Below are 16,461 nucleotides of genomic sequence, written 5' to 3'. Positions count from 1 at the left end.
GAACATATTCTTTTTCACAAACAAAGGTTGCAAAGTTTACACATTTTCCACAGCTACAGCAAATGCGTTTCATCCCTACCGGGACATCATCAGGGCTTAAAATATAAATGTCCTTTATCCAGACCAACCAATGGCGGCTAACTGTATCCCAATATTCTTTCCGAGTTATATGGTTGTTTGCGACCAGTATTGATCAACCCAAGTACTAACAAATGAAGTGAGTGCGTTCTTTCATATAGTAAAGTCACAGTGACGGGTCATCACAGATCCGACGTCCAATGTTGGTTACGAGCTGATATGTCAAAGCGACCGGAATAAGCCGTGTCGGTGGGAATTATCGCACCGGCTGTCATAACGGAACGATGGGTCTTTGAGAAGGGTCGAGACTTGATAGATCACGGAGACGGGACGGGATTAGGAAATAATTGGAAATCAACAAGAACACAATGAAACATACAGGGCGATTGGGCTGAATATGCAATAAGGCTTATTCCGGTCGCTTTGACATATCAGCTCGTAACTAACATTGGACGTCGGATCTGTGATGACCCGTCACCGTGACTTTGACTACGTTTCACAATTGAATAACATGTACACATTTTCTGTGAACGTATGTAGCCTTCTGTGAGCTCAACAAATCTTACATATGGAGACAGGACTAATCAGTCCTCAGGTTGGTGAGAAAAATCATGTGATGAAAAAGAATGGGACTTCAAAAGAAGAAATTGCTGTAAAGCGCTCTACATTTTCTGCATGCCCCTCGTTGGCTGCTTTTGACATTTGGGGCATATTATCAAGGCAGGCTAAATGAAATTATCGCTGCTTTTGCGGCCGTTTTCGGCCGCAAAGAGGCGATAATTTAATCGCCTTATTAGCAAGCTGTCACTAACATCAGTTAGCGACAGCTTTTAGGGGATAGTGAGTGGTTTGGGACCCACTTTGCAAGTCAGCGATATTTATCGCTAATGACATGCAAAGTGGGCGTACCCAACCAGTTAGTGACTGAAAGCAGTCGCTAACGTCGCTATCGCCTATTAGCAAGTCAGGCGTAGCGCTAAAAAAATTTGCGCTAAGCGCGAATATTGCTTAAAACGAACGCCTGCTCAGACCAATTCTTAGCCATTATATCCAATGGGAGGTGGATATTCTGGCTAAGACCCTATTGGCGATGATGCATGAATATCGCTGGTTTTCCAGAGATATTCACGCATTTCGCCGCTATCGCCCGTTATTTTATCGCATTGGAGATAAACGTTGCTAATTGCACGTTATCTCAACAATAAAATCTGGCGATGCTTGGTGATAAAAAAAATGTCGCTAAGCTTCTTTAGCGATAATTATCGCTAGTTGTTGATAATATGCCCCATGGAGTTTTGATGTTTGCTTTGGCTATGGTGCACTACAGAGGCTACACACACATATGCTCTGATAAAATTGACTGACTTTTATTTCAAAATAGCCATAAATGCTAATCTGGTAAAATAATTGTCTGTGTGCAGGAACCATGCACAGTTGCACATAGTGCAGATGTCTGGTGTGTTGAGCATAGGAATTTTGTATTCCCTTTCATCTTAGATATAACTAGATTACTTGTTATCCTAAAGCCTGGGCTGAGGGACATAATCCCAATACATATAAGACATTTAAGCCTTAAATCTGTAGCTTTTACAAAGTTTACAACATATTGCTAACCTGGGTTGATACATTCAGTAATGTAATTGGATCTTTATTACACATTCCCCTTCTAATAGTTTGACAAAATTAAATATTTTTTGCGGGAGCTCTGTTGTGAACATATTGCTAAAAACACACATATATCTCTCTGGCATCACACAAGTTCTTTATTCAAAATTTGGAACTCAAAAGAGGTCCACATGAAAAATTAACATTATGATAAAATTATGCACAACCTGCACAATATTTAAAAATGGTACATTCAATACAAATTTAAGGACATAAAAAAAGTTTAAAACGTTTAAAAACTCCAAAACAAAATATTTCATTGAGTGGAGAGAACATTAAATGGTGGGTATAAACTAACAGTTGAGCATTGTATTTTAAAAGCAAGGGTCTCAGAAATGTACAATGTAAAGGAAGCAATGCAGGACAGACAAAAAATACATGATTCAAATACTGAATCGCAAGATTACAAAAATTACAATCAGAGTCCTTCATTCGGGATGGACTTTTCCCTTGAGGCACAGGGTCAATACTGATTTGCATATGGCTGGGTCTAAACTTGGGTGGCGAAGTGAGCTAAAGAACGATGATGGATTTAACCCAGATCTGTGACTTGAGTGAGTGTCTGAAAAGTTTCATACTCCTTCCATCATCCCGTTGTGTTTGCTTTGTTTGCCCTAAGTTGGCAGGGTGTGCCCAGACATGGGTCCCTTGCTTACTTTGCCACAGGATTCAAGCTAGCCTGGATGATGAGGGGTGTTACCCCGAAACAGATCCCAGGATGCTTGTTTCTGGTCCACGGGAGACCTGGCCTGGCAGTTCGAGCTGGACGGTTCCCATGAGGCACAGGGTCAAGACTGATTTGCATATGGCTGGGCTGAACAGGGGTGGCGAAGTGAGCTAAAGAACGATGATGGATTCAACCCAGACTGGGGGTGAGTGTCTGAAAAGTTTCATTACTCCATCCATCATCTCCTTGTGTTTGATTAGTCCTCAGATATTAACATATTGTTTAATCATGAGTTGGAAAATTGAAATGTAGTCTAATGTAAAATGTTTTTTCCTAAACTCAGATCGTTCTATTGGGATAATCTATTGCTTGTCCATCGAGGAGAGAAGATGCTCCAATATGCTTATCAACAACATTTTACCAGCTGTATCTAATAGGGAAATTTTGCAGATAATTTATGGGCAGATTACAGGGACCCTTTTTGTAAAAAGAAACTATAATTATTATACTCCAAGATGGATAAATTGTGCCATGTACATAACAATGTTCAAAAACCGGACCAAAAAAAGTTTAGGCTCTCTTTTTAATATTAGATTGGAATTTCATCTGGGCCCATCGCACCTAAGGATCTAATTTCTGAGATGAAATCAACAATCCATTCCACAGAAGGAGGACTTAGATTTTGGAACAGAAGAATGCTTCGTACTTTACTCCTCACTACGATTGGCAGCATATAACTCTTTCAAATAACTACTCTATTGTTCCTCCTTGACTAAGATAGGGAGTGACCTCACTATAGTCCCAACATACTGCACTAATCTCTAAAAATGTTCTCATATCATTACACTTAGCTGCCTCTCTAAGATCTGTCTATTTATGATCACATTCTTGCTTTTTATGGACATTTTTAATCTTATCTGCTTTAGGAGAGATTTGAATTTACCACCTGTAACAGAGAAGTATATAAATTGGCTTCTAACTAGCCAATTTATATCTTCATTCAGGTATGAGAATGACTGTTGACAGTGTCTCAGATAAGGAATAATATTCTCTCATCTTACGTTAGCTACTATTTGTTTCATATACCGAGTGTGCTTAGGGATAATATTTGGATTCCACTTCTCGGTTGAGTTCTCAAACCTCTCCATGTCTCCATCAAAATGCCATAAGCCCACTTCGGACAGACTGAACTCTAGCTGGAATAAATAACTTTATGATCACTAATGTGACTATCAAAAATAGTCACTCCAGAAATGACATTATAAATTGAACAGGAAACAATTAGTTAGTTGATGATAGAGCCACCAGTGATAGATTTATGGGTCTATCGGGCTGGAGAATCTTTATCAATTCTACCATTTACAATTAAGTATACATTTTTCCTTAAGAGATGTAGGAGGAGCAAACCTCTTTCATCTGTTTTTATTTTTGCTGGGAACATTTTAAGACATCTTCTCTACCAAACCCAGCAAATGATGTTATTTAATGGTTAGAGACAAATGCTATCTGCCTAACATATTATTTTTCCAAAATGGCAGTTATAAAAGAAAACAGTTCTGTGAGTAATTTGTTATAAGAAGCCTCAGGAGGTTTGGGCGAGCGGGTAGCGGCATTTGAGGAAGCGGAACTTTCTAGAGATGAAGAAACGGAACACCTCTAGCAGGAACTCATCCGCCTCCGTGACCAACAAGTGGACCTGCAGGCCCATGCATAGGACCTTGAAAACAGATCCTGACGGAACAACATTAAGGTCTGCATAGTGCCATCCAAAGCAGAGGAAGCGAGCATCGTTGGCTTCTTACAGGATATGTTCCGGGAGATCCTAGGGGAAACAAAGGACTTCGACGTTTGCATAGACAGGGCACACAGAGTTGGCCTGGCGCGCTGCGCACCTGCACCCCATCCCGACGTATTAGCTTTCCTGCCCGACTTCCCTTTAAAAGAGAGGATCCTTCGGGATGCGCCACAGAAGCAAACCCTTACGTACCAGGGACACCCGGTGACAGTCTATCAAGATCTCTCGGCCATCACTCTCCATAAACGGAAAGCCTTTAAGCCAGTTACGATGTTTTTGCGTGATAAGGGAGTCCCCTACTCCTGGGGCCACCCCTTCAGACTGATCTTTAAATGGAATGGGTCCCTGCATCAAATGAGGTCCTTACAAGACATCTGCGCCCTTCTGGGTATCGACTTCCACGAGGACGCCTCCTCGCAAGATAACTCGCAAGGACCTCCACCAGTTCTGTCGCAGCGCCCACCCCAGAATGGGTGGCAAAGGTTTGGTCGCAGACGCTCACCCAAAGCTTCCATGAAATCGGACCCTGCCACTGTGGCCCAGGAACAGGCCCTGGCCATTCAAGAGGTGTCCAGAGATGCAGTGACGGCGGACTGACTGGACTGGGAGAGGGGTTTCCATTGCATCACAATCATGCAGGTCGGGGAGGGGGATGGACGGGGGGCCGGAGAGGTCGCCAGTGCCACAAGCCCTCCACGTAACTTTACCACAGGACTGTTTTGGGGGTTACCTGGCCTGGGACTATGATGCAACAGTGGGTTCTCTATGTTGGGGTTAGGGTGGGGGGACGGGCAGGGGGTGTTGGGGTTAGGGAGAGGAAAGGAGAGTGGCTAGTTCATTGGGGAGAAGTTGGGGATGGGGGCGGGAGGGCGGGCGGACTGGGAGTAAGCGTTGGGTGAGTTGCGGGGATGAGGGGAGGGGGGTAACCAGTGTGCCGACAGGGGCAGGGACCCACGCGCAAGGTGCAGTGCGACAGCAGAGGGCGAACCGCGTAACCATCATTCCCTTGCGCCCAGATGGCTGATACCACCTTGAAAATTCTAACACTGAATGTGAAGGGCCTCAACAACCCCATCAAGCGGCGGGCGGTACTGTCATACTTAGAGAATTTGGGCGCCGCGATCTGCTAGCTTCAAGAAACGTATTTACTTTCTAAAGATTTGCACAGCATGAGGTCCCGAGCATTCCCGCAACAATTCTCCTCCACCCCTGACAAAAAGGTGGGAGTTGCGATTCTGGTTGCCAGGCACTTCCATGGTCAAGTTAGAGACAAAGTAGGGGAGATCAAAGGCAGACTTTTGGCCCGTAGCATCACAGTGGGAAGCATGCAGCTGACAGTGGGATCCCTATATGCCCTGAACATGGGGCAGGAGCCTTTTCTACAAAATGCCCTATCGGAGGCCTTGCGCTCCCCCTATCCCTTCCTACTCCTGGGGGAGGGGGGACCTTAACTTAGTGATGGACAAAGACAGGGATAGGTCAGGCCACCGCTATGGCAGTACAGGCGCTATCTCGGCTGTCGGTAAAGAATGGTTAAAGCAAAGGGGGCTAGAGGACCTGTGGTGGGCTAAGCATCCTGGGGCATCACATTACACTTTCTACTCACATGTGCACCACACATATGCTAGATTGGACCACTTCATAGGCTCCTCTGAGCTGGAAACACGGGTGGTGGATGTGGACATCACCCTGGCAGCCATTTCTGACCACGAAGCTGTTGAGATCACGATCAGTGCCCCTAGCATCAAGAGACCCCCTGGTCAATGGAGGTTGAGGGAACCCCTCTTACAGAGCGTAGAGATAGTCCAACAACTCCGTAAGCGCATCACTGATTACATTGAGGTTAATGACCGCTTTGATACACCTATGACGGCAGTGTGGGGGGCATTCAAAGCAGTCGACAGGGGCGAACTAATCGCCATAGCAGTGGTGGAGGTCAAAGATCATAAAGCCAAACACAAAGCCCTCACTGCCAAGGTAGTAGAGCTGGAACGAGTACACAGCCGCACGGGAGCCCCAAGAATCTGGAAACAACTAAAGGTTGCCAGAGCACAATTAGCGAGTCTAGACACGGATCGGACCGAGTACACGGCTCTCCGCCTACGACATACCTATTATGTAGGGGGGAACAGAACGGGACGCCTCCTGGCGAGCGCGTTGCGGGCCAAGGTTCAACGCTCAAACAAAAATTTTAACCTTACGTAATGATAGGGGGGACGAGATACATGATGAGGCACAAATCGCTTGGGCGTTTAGGGACAATTATTATGCGTCCCTCTACAAGGCGGACCCCATACCAGTGGATAATGCTGACACTTATCTGCGGGGCGCCGCAACTACCGCGCTGAACTCAGCGAACGCGAGTGCTCTGGATGCACCTATTCGAACTGAAGAGATGATCAGTCCCATCTCCCGTCTCAAACCCCTAAAATCGCCAGGCCCCGACGGCTTCTCCGTGGTTTTTATAAAACCTTCTGCCCGGTGCTTGCCCCGATCCTTACAAAGCTTTTTAATTCATTTCAGGGCCCCAGCTCCATCCCGCTGGATATGCTGGAAGCTGATGTAATAGTGCTGCCCAAGCCGGGCAAAGACGCCACTCAATGTTCCGCCTTCCGGCCAATTTCCCTCCTTAATCTTGACCTTAAGGGGTGTGCTGGCCTAGAGGCTTGGACCTTGTCTCCCGGGGATTATAGACCCGGACCAATCGGGTTTTAGCTCCGGGAGACAATGCAGTAACAACACCAAACGCATCCTCCACTTGATCGACAAAGCCCATTTCCAGCAGTCGGACTCGGTACTCCTAGCCATTGACGCTGAGAAGGCGTTTGACCGCACTTCGGGGTGGGTGAGCGTTTTCAAGCCTGGGTTGCAAGCTGCTACCATCGCCCACAGGCGCGGGTTCGCCTCAATGGCTTATGCTTCAGTCCCTTCGAAATTCAACGTGGCACCAGACAGGGGTGTCCCCTTTCCCCCTCTTGTTCACGCTCTACCTCGAGCGTGCGTGACCACCCTGCCATCCGAGGCATAACTTTTGGCGGGGAGCCACATTTCATTGGCCTGTACACGGATAACATCTTGGCGGCTCTCGATAATCCCGAGCGTTCAGTGTCGGCCTTCCTGGAGGAGATCGAGTCCTTCGGCAGGGTGTCAGGCCTTAGGATGAATAGAGGGAAATCGCTGATCTTACCGCTGGGTAAAAACGCTCACACTCAACGTGGAGCACCTGCGTATGGAGGGGGACTGTTAATCCAGATGCAACTCCCTTACCTGGATATTACCCTCACACCGTCAACAGACCAAACGGTAGCTTTGAAGTATGCCAACATAACATCGCAGATTCATAATGACCTGGGGCATTGGACAAAGCAGCCGTTGTCCCTGCTGGGAAGGATTGCGGCAGTGAAAATGTCGGCACTCCCCAAGATACTATATATCTTTCAGACCATCCCCGTGCTCCCACCGGCTGGGACTATTAAAACTTTGCAAGCAGCGATCCAGCACTTTATCTGGGGGGGGGAAAGAGACCGCGAATGAACAACAGCTGGCATATCGGGGGATGGACGAGGGGGGTCTGGGGATTCCCAACCTACAACTTTCGAGCGGTCCAGCTGAGAGATCTACTGGAGTGGTATAGGCCCGAATCGGAGAAGAGGTGGCTCTTCCTAGACAGGGCCATGGCCCAAACATCTTTGTGGAAAATTCCATTCCTTCGCCGCCTACACAGACCTCGCTATCTCCAGAACTCACCCATTACACGCACCATATTGAAAGTGTGGGACTCGGTTGCTACTGGACGAAAGCTCACAACCTTCCCTTTGCCGCTCACTCCTCTATTGGACAATCCTGTGTTTCCCCCAGGCACTGACACCCGATCGTTCCCACAATGGCGAGGCTCCAGCTGTAGAGCAGCGGGGCATCTCTTCTACTTGGAGGGCTTATTCCATTCACCGCGCTGTCTCAACGGTATGATATCAACTCGCCACAGCTTTTTCAATATTTTCAGCTTAGGCACTGGCTAACACAACCTGAGATTAGCCCTTTAGTTGGTAGGCACATGACTGAGTTTGAGAAATGGCTGGTTACAAAGGACTCGGAACGAGGCCTAATTACAGACCTCTACAAGATGCTCTCTCCTCTCTCTGAGACACACCACACGGCAGGCCAGAGATACTGGGAGGGGGAGTTGGGGAGAACATTGACGCTTCTGGAATGGAGTCGATTTATTACAGGGCCAATCACACAGCTAGGAATACAGCGGGTAGAGAGTCAGCTGTGAAGTTAGCCACGTATTGGTACCTCACACCTGCTAGGCTACACAGGGGCAAACCCGTCCGGAGCGTGTCCTGCTGGAGGGGATGTGGTGAAACAGGCACTCTGACGCACCTTCTTTGGGATTGCACAGAAGTCAAAGCATATTGGATAGCAGTCCTTAACGATATAGATAGTTCCCTAGACACTGCAATCCCACGATTTCCAGCCTACACCATTCTAGGACTCCCGAATGCACTCACTTTCCCTCTGAAATCCATTCGGGACGCCAAATGGGTCTTGCGATACAGGCAGCCTCCCAGCACATCCTATCCCTTTGGGGGACTAGCACGTGGCCCACTCACACGGGCTGGTTGCACAAACTCTGGTTTACATTAGGGATGGAACGCATCCAAGCCACACTCACACAGACTACAGCCACATTCCACACTGTCTGGCAACCGCTGCTCACACTTCTCTCTCAAGAATTTAACGAAATTAAGTGCCCAAGATACCTCCGTCTACTGCGCCTGACAGACACACACGATGCCACCACAGAGTCTGAGAAGGAAGCGCCGTAAATACGCCGCAACCAAGACACCCCACATTCATAAGGCTCGGCACACTGGTTGGGGAGCGGGGAGTTTTCGGGGTCGGGAGGGGAGTTTGTTACTTTTGTTTTTACCAATTTGGCTTCACGGACGATTTTTTTTCAGTGTCATAACTCATTGTGGTGGCACAACAAGAGAACAATGGTGGGGCTCAACGACCCTTGAAAGATATGTGCTATACTATACAAAGTGGTTCTTCCAGCATGTCATTTACTTCTCGTGGCCTCAATATTGCATTGTGCTATCTATGCTTTTCCTTGAAACCAATAAAAGAAATTTAAACATAAAACCTAATTTCTTTGTAAATGAACGCAGTCCATTTATGGCCTTCTATATTTGTGCACATCTGTTGACTAGCAAAACGTAGAAGTTTCTGTCAACTTTTGCCCTTCTGCGAAAACAGTGGGTTTTGTCTTTGTTTTTTTTCCCGGTTATCATAATGTAAGTTTTGGGGCTGTTTACTCTTCGTCCAGGTCCCCCATGAAAATGGTGTAATCATTTATAAGGGTTTGCAATCCCCGCCGGGTTCTAGCAGTTAATATAGAATCATCTGCGTATACAAGGACCGGGAGGGGGCAAGAGCCCATCATTACTGTGTCTCTGGTGGGTAGAATTAGGCAGGATTCTACCCGATTTATATATATGGGAAAAAAATATCGGGGCTAAAACGCAGCCCTGCCTACCCCCCCTAGTGATGTTAAAACTGCCTGAGCACTCATCCCTCCCACCAAAACGGACCTGGCCATTGTGTCCACATAAAGTTGCCTTATAAAGCTAATAATCACTGACCCAATCCCCATCTCCTCCATGATTTTCCACAGCCTTGAGTGAGAAATGCAATCAAAGCCTGCGAAAAGATTCATGAAGGAGAAATACAGTGTCCCCTTCTTCGCCACAGTATATTTCCTGATAACAGTGTTTAAGTTTAAACACTGGTGGACAGCACTCAACCTTTTTTAAAACCGTATTGTATGTCTGCCGTGTGTAATTTTCTCCTGCCCATTCTTCTGGTCTATTATGTAGAATACACCCCATGACTTTAGCAGTAGCGTCCAGTAACAATATTGGGTGATAGTTATGTGGTAAGGACTTGTCCCCCTTCTTGTAAATCAGGACTATAATTGAAGTTTCCAAGAACTAAGCGGTTCTAGGTATACATAGAGGCATTATAGACTTTTGTTAGCTGGGGAGCCCATAGATCAGACTGCTCTTTATATAGATCCAAGGGGGTACTGTCAGGGTGGGGGGCCTTCCATTTGTTGCTCTCCGACAGTGCTCTTTCAACTTCATACAGGGTCGCAGATGAAGAGGGTGGTACAGAGTAATACTATTTTGAGTTCTACATTTTGTATGTTGTGGGGTACCGCATAACTGGCTCCTTTTGACGGTTGGGCTTCGTATATGACCGAAAAATAATTTACCCAACCTCCACAGATGGCTCATTTGGGCCCTTAAAATAGCTATTATTAATTACCTTCCAAAATAGTTTGCTATCCTTTAGGGCACTACCCTGTGTCAGGTCCCCATGCTGCTTCTCTAATAGGCTTCTTCCTATTTGCCAAGGTCTATTTAAAGTGTACACAAGTCAATCTAACAGCATGAACATCCTTTGGATTCTGTTTTAGTGCTTGCTGAAGGTGTTTTCTTGCCAGTGTACACTTTGAGTCAAACCAAACTCCCTCCCTCCCTCATGAGCAATGGTCGGGAGTTTGCTGTAGGTCAGAGCTTGTTTCACGTGGCGCGTTATAGCAGAATATGAATTAATAATATTTTGACGGTCGACCTCCAGATCAAGGCACTGGGTAATCTCTGGCATAGTCTGCGAATGACAGATGGGAGAAAGGTAGAGAGATTAACTTTCTTCCACTTAATAGTAAACCTGTTTCTTTTTTAAATAATTGGGTCAAAGACTGCCTTGGTTCTCTCCGTCAGCCTCTTGAGTAAGAGCATTCTGATTCCTACTATCTGATGGTCACTACACCTTGAGAAAACAACCTCATAATCACTAATTTCTGGGTTTAAGGGTTCTGACACCGTAATGAAATCTATAGTGGTCTTGTAATCGTTCCTGGAAAAAGTATGGGCTAGGGTATTACTTCTGTTTACCTCCCTATTTTGTATTCTCAGGCCTAAACGTATCCTTGGAGTATTCAGGGCTGTGCCGTATGTGTCGTGAATAAAATGTGTGAGGGCTTTACCTTTTATGTCTGTGATACCACAGATTGATTTACCCGAATGTGGGCAGTGATGAATGTTAAAATCTTCAACCCAGATAAAGCTTATTGAATTTTGGTGAATATTGACGATTTCTTGGATGGCAAGTTCCAGGTCTGTTAGAACTTGTTTTTTTTTATTGTCAAAGCAGTTATTATAAAAATTAATTAGTAATACGTCCTGCCCCTTGCCCATAGTACATAATAGGAGATGAAATGGGTATACACCCGTTACAACGGATCTTTTACTCCGCAGACCCATTACAACGCGACCATTACTCCGCATACCATTACAACGCATTGCGCTGGGGGGCGCTCTAGGATAGGGGATAAGTATAATTTACTATCCAACACCTTCCCTAGGGTCCACGGGGACTGGAGTTAGAATAGTAAATTATACTTACCACTATCCAGCGCCCCAAGGCGCTATGCGTTGTAACGGTATGCGGAGTAAAAGTCGCGTTGTAATGGTCTGCGGAGTAAAAGTATGCGTTATAACGTCATACATCCGATGAAATGATAGAGATTCATTAACAAATTTCAGAACTTTTCATGGGGTGGTGCTCTCTACATGAGTCGCAAGCCCCCCTTTTCGCAGAGGGTACTACTGGTGTAAAATAACCTAGGTAACCGTTAATGTGGTTATCTGACAATTCCCATGTTTCTTGCAGGCATAAGATGTGAGCATCTGTTAGCAGACTCTGCCAGTCTGGAAGCCCGGCATGTTTTATTTTGTAGAACCAAGCAAGACTTGGCAGGGGTAAGTAAGAAATGATTTTGAATGCAAAGCTTACACAGAAATGCAATTGTGTAATGTATTGGTGTCGATTACAGGTTTGTATTACTTTTAAACAGTTCAAAATACAGTAAGATTACTTTATATTACTCTTGGATTACCTTTCAGTTACTTTCAGGACTTGAGGTGATATGCTGATATATCACACACTGAATGTTGCCACTTACAGGTAAGTATAACAATTCTTAAGTTAAGACACCCTTACTTATTTTTCATACAAAAACAGCAGGTCAACAGACATTTTTTAGGAACAAAACTCGTAAAATTGGTTCCTTTGGGAAAAAGATTGTTATCGGTTCTCACGTAAGTAAACAACTTACAAGTAGGAGTTTTGGAGGTCAGGACCAAGGCTCCCCAAGGTCCACTTGGGCACTCAAATTGCACCACCAGCGGCACTAGGGCTACGGGTTGCAGAGTGCAGGGGCCCAATGTTAGCCAATGGGGCTGAGGGGGCCTTTGGTAAGGGACTGCTTGCAAGCAGGCCACTTGGCTGTGGGAGCAAAGCTCCTAGGGTTAGGATCAGCTCTGTAGGAGCCAACAATCAGGACCAGCGGCACAGGGGCGGCTGTGTCCAGAGTGCAAAGATGACGTCGGAGACCTTGTGGATTTCAATGGAGGTCTCCGGTTCGGAAAATATGCTGCAGGCTCGGGCAGGGAGGCTTCTTGAAGACAAACACCAGCTGGGGAGGTAAGTTGGGATCTTGGGGGATGCCTAGACACCGTCAGTTGGGCTACCTGAGGCTGTGGGGCTTCGGGTGTAGGGGTGTCTTTTGGAGTTGGGTTCTTCTTACCAGCTCCGGTCGCTGTCGGGGGGATCCTTCAGGTTGAGGCTGCAAGCATCGGCTTGAAGCTTGAGTGGGGTCAGGGATCACAAGATCCAGGTCAGGGTCGCTGGGGTGACCTCCTGGTGGTGTTTGGCTACGCAAACTTGGGCCGTGGGCGTCAGGTGCAGAGTGGTGCAAAAGCGTGGAGCCACCTGGATCCTGATTTTGTGGGTGAGTCTTTGTTGAGCAAATCCGATGTTCACAGGAGACCAGGGCAGGTCTTCTGGGCTCTGCGGGGCTGCTGGCTGCAGGACACCCCTGGTTACCACTGTAGTCAGGTCAGAGTTGGGATAGGTCGGTAGGGCTAGGGCCAAAGCAGTTGGTGTACTCTTCCTAGGTCAGCACTGCTCTACGGCTCTTTGGTCCTTCTTTGTTCTTCCTCGAATCTGTGGAGGCAAGGTTTAGGGTCCCTTCCTTGGGTTGAGTACACCCCCTATTATGCCACCATCCAGTGGGAGGGAGCATGAGTCTCTTCCTAATTGGCTGGGTCCCCTCCTATTCAAGATGGAGGGGACTGAGATGTGTGCTTCACCTCGCCATCCCTAACCGAGGGGTGGAGTTGACACAGGTAGGCACACCTCTCTTCCTAACTTGGTTTTCCTGCCAGTTCCCCTGCCCAAAGTGGGGGTCAGAACCGGTGTGAGCCAGTTGCTGGGGGCAGCAAAAGGCAGGGACAGCTTACAAAGGTGGCAAGCCTTTGAAGCTTCCCCTTCACGAACCCAGTCCATCCTGGGGGAGGAGGCATGACACTTCTGCCCAGAATGGGCTTTGTTTCTGGACCCAGAGAGCAGAGGCCCTCTACCCAGGGGTCCAGAAACTTATCTGGTGGTGGCAAATGGTGGGCAGCCATTCAGGAACATACCAGGGCTGGTCATCTTTCAGGGGGGATTTCTAAGATGCCCTCTGAGTGCATTTTACATTAAATCCCACACTGGCGTAGTGAGAGTTTATTGTACTGAGACATTTGCTACCAAACTTTCCAGGTTTTTCGTAAAGCCATTATGGAGCTGTGGAGTTTTTATTGACCAACTTCCAGACCATATACTCTTTATGGCTTTACTACACTTACAGTGTCTAAGAATGGACTTACACACAGGAGGGGTACAGGGCTCATGCCACTGTACCCTCACCTGAGGGCTAGTGCACCCTTCTAGAAGGGTGACTTATGTAGGCTCCAGGCAGTGGGTTGCTGGCATGCCATATTGACTCTTCACTTTTCTCTGCACCAAAACATGCAGCCTGCAATGGCATTGTGTGGGTGTTACGGTACAGGGCTTCTAAAGGTGGCACAATAGGTTCTGCACCCTCTAAAGGCATTCCCTGGTCACAGTGCCCATGGTGCTCATGGTACCTTTTTTAAGGGGCTTACCTGGGGCTAGAGATGTTCCAATTGTGGGTACAAAGTTCCAGCTTTGGAAAAGAACAAATGCCCTGGAAGCCTGATTGGCAGGGACCCAGGGCACACCAAGTCAAAGTGCATCGTGTGGCAGGCAAAACGTAAGGGGTAACCATGCAAAACGGGGCACTTTCCTACATCCATCCTTCCTGCCTCCAGGTGCCACCTGTCTTTCAAGGTAGGCCACAAGCACTTTCAGTACACTGCGCTACTATTTTGCCTTACCAGGTGATGGCTGTGGTCGCAGCTCATCTGTGCAGGTTAGGAGTTTCAGTCTTCTGCAACCTCGAAGACTGGCTGTTGAAGGAGTCTTCACCCCAGACTGTTGTCTCCCACCTCCAGACTATGGAGGACCTCCTGCATTTACTGTGGTTCACTATAAATGTGCCTAAGTCACACCTGACTCCTTCCCATAAGCTACCTTTCATTGGAGCTGCTCTGGACATAGTGCAGTTTCTGGCTTATCCTCCCGAAAAGTGAGTCCAGGATATTCAGGTTATGATACCGATATTTCGGCCACTATCCTGGATTTGGTGAGAAAAACTCTTAGGCTGCTGGGCCTCATGGCCTCCTGCACCCTGTTGGTAAATTATGCCAGATGGCGTATGGGGGCTCTGCAGTGGGACCTGTAGTTCCAGTGGGCGCAGCATCAGGAAGTGTCTCCAATGCGGTTCAGATCTTGGAAGGAACTCCAAAGGATCTGCATTGGTGGCTGACCAACTGCTATTGGTCAGTGCTAGACCCCTCTCCCTTCCCCAACCAGATTATACAGTAGTGACAGATGTGTCACTCCTGGGATGAGACGGCCATTTGGGAGAGACAGAAATCAGAAGACTCTGGTCTCCTGTGGAATCGGGGCTCCACATCAACTTGTTGGAGCTCCAGGCAATACGACAAGCATTGAAAACATTTCTTCCCTCGGTCAAGGAGAAGTTTAGTGCAAGTGTTCACAGACAACATCACCGCCATGTGGTACTGCAACAAGCAGAGTGGGGTGGAGTGGGGTCGTGAACCCTTTGTCAAGAGGCCCTGCGTCTCTGGACATGGCTGGAACAGAAGGATTTAACCCTGGTGGTTCAACACAGGCAGGTTCTCTGAACGCCAGGTCAGATGAACTTAGCCATTGTTGCCTAGCGAATCACAAATAGCTCTCCACTCAGAGGTGGGGCAAGGTCTCTTTCAGCAGTGGGGAGAGCCTTGGTTAGATCTGGTTGCCTCGGAAGAGAATGCACAATGTCAGCAGTACTGTCCGTTGGAGTTTCCAAGGTGGTTATCGCTTGGCGACGTTTTTTGTCACGAGTGGAGCTCAGGCCTTATGTATACCTTCCCGCCTATACCACTTCTGCCCAGAGTTCTCAAGAAGTTCAGGAACAACTGGACTCAAGTCCTTCTTGTACCTCCGGACTGGGCATGGAGAGTTTGGTATCCCAAGCCTCTGAAAATGACCGTTGATTTTCCTATCAGGCTGCCTCTTCGGAAGGATCTTCTGTTGCAGCAACAGTCGCAGCAGCAGGGGAGGGTCCTCCACCTGAACTTGTCAACTCTGTGCCTCCTTGCATGGAGATGGAGCGGTGACAGTTGATTGCTTTTGACCTTCCTCCTCATTGAGTTTTAAATGCTATCTTGGCAGCCAGGCGGACTTCCTCCAAAGCAGTATATGCCTGCCCGTTGGCAAAAAGTTGTGAAATATTGTACAGAAAAGTCTTTCTGATATTCTCTTCTTTTTATTCTTACCTTTGCAAAGCAGGGCTCTGCTCTGGTCACTCTCAAGAGTTATCTTTTGCTCTGTCCGCTTTCCTGCAGCGGACTGACCTACCGTCTTTATTGAAGGACCCCATTGTAAATAGGTTCCTGAAAGGGCTTGTACATATGCTTCCCCCTTCACCCTTCATAAAGCCTCGCTGGGATCAGAACCTGTTTCTCACCTATCTCATGAATGCTCCCTTTGAGCCACTTCACAATTGTCCCTCCAACTGCTTTTCATTAAGACAGCATTTCTAGTGGCAAGTATAACTGGCAGGAGGGTTAGTGAGCTGCAGTCTTTATCATCCAAGCCTCCCTATCTTATGGTATTCCAGATAAGAAAGTGCTTTGATCCCAGGCTTTTTCCCTGCCTGAAGTGGTGTTCCCATTCCATTTGGGACAATCTGTCATCCTGCCCACCCTTT

General features: G+C 47.2%; 1 protein-coding gene across 1 annotated transcript in view; it reads left to right on the top strand.

The window, feature by feature from the left end:
• The window catches only part of TMEM232 (transmembrane protein 232), a 762,630-nt gene that overhangs the window by 145,842 nt on the left and 600,327 nt on the right, over positions 1–16,461 (top strand). The gene's annotated exons all lie outside the window — the stretch shown is intronic.

The sequence above is a fragment of the Lissotriton helveticus genome, chromosome 2_1 (assembly GCF_964261635.1).
Source record: "Lissotriton helveticus chromosome 2_1, aLisHel1.1, whole genome shotgun sequence".
In the NCBI taxonomy this organism is placed as follows: Eukaryota; Metazoa; Chordata; class Amphibia; order Caudata; family Salamandridae; genus Lissotriton; species Lissotriton helveticus.
Note: the sequence above shows the minus strand (reverse complement) of the source record. Positions and strands in the feature narration are given on the sequence as shown.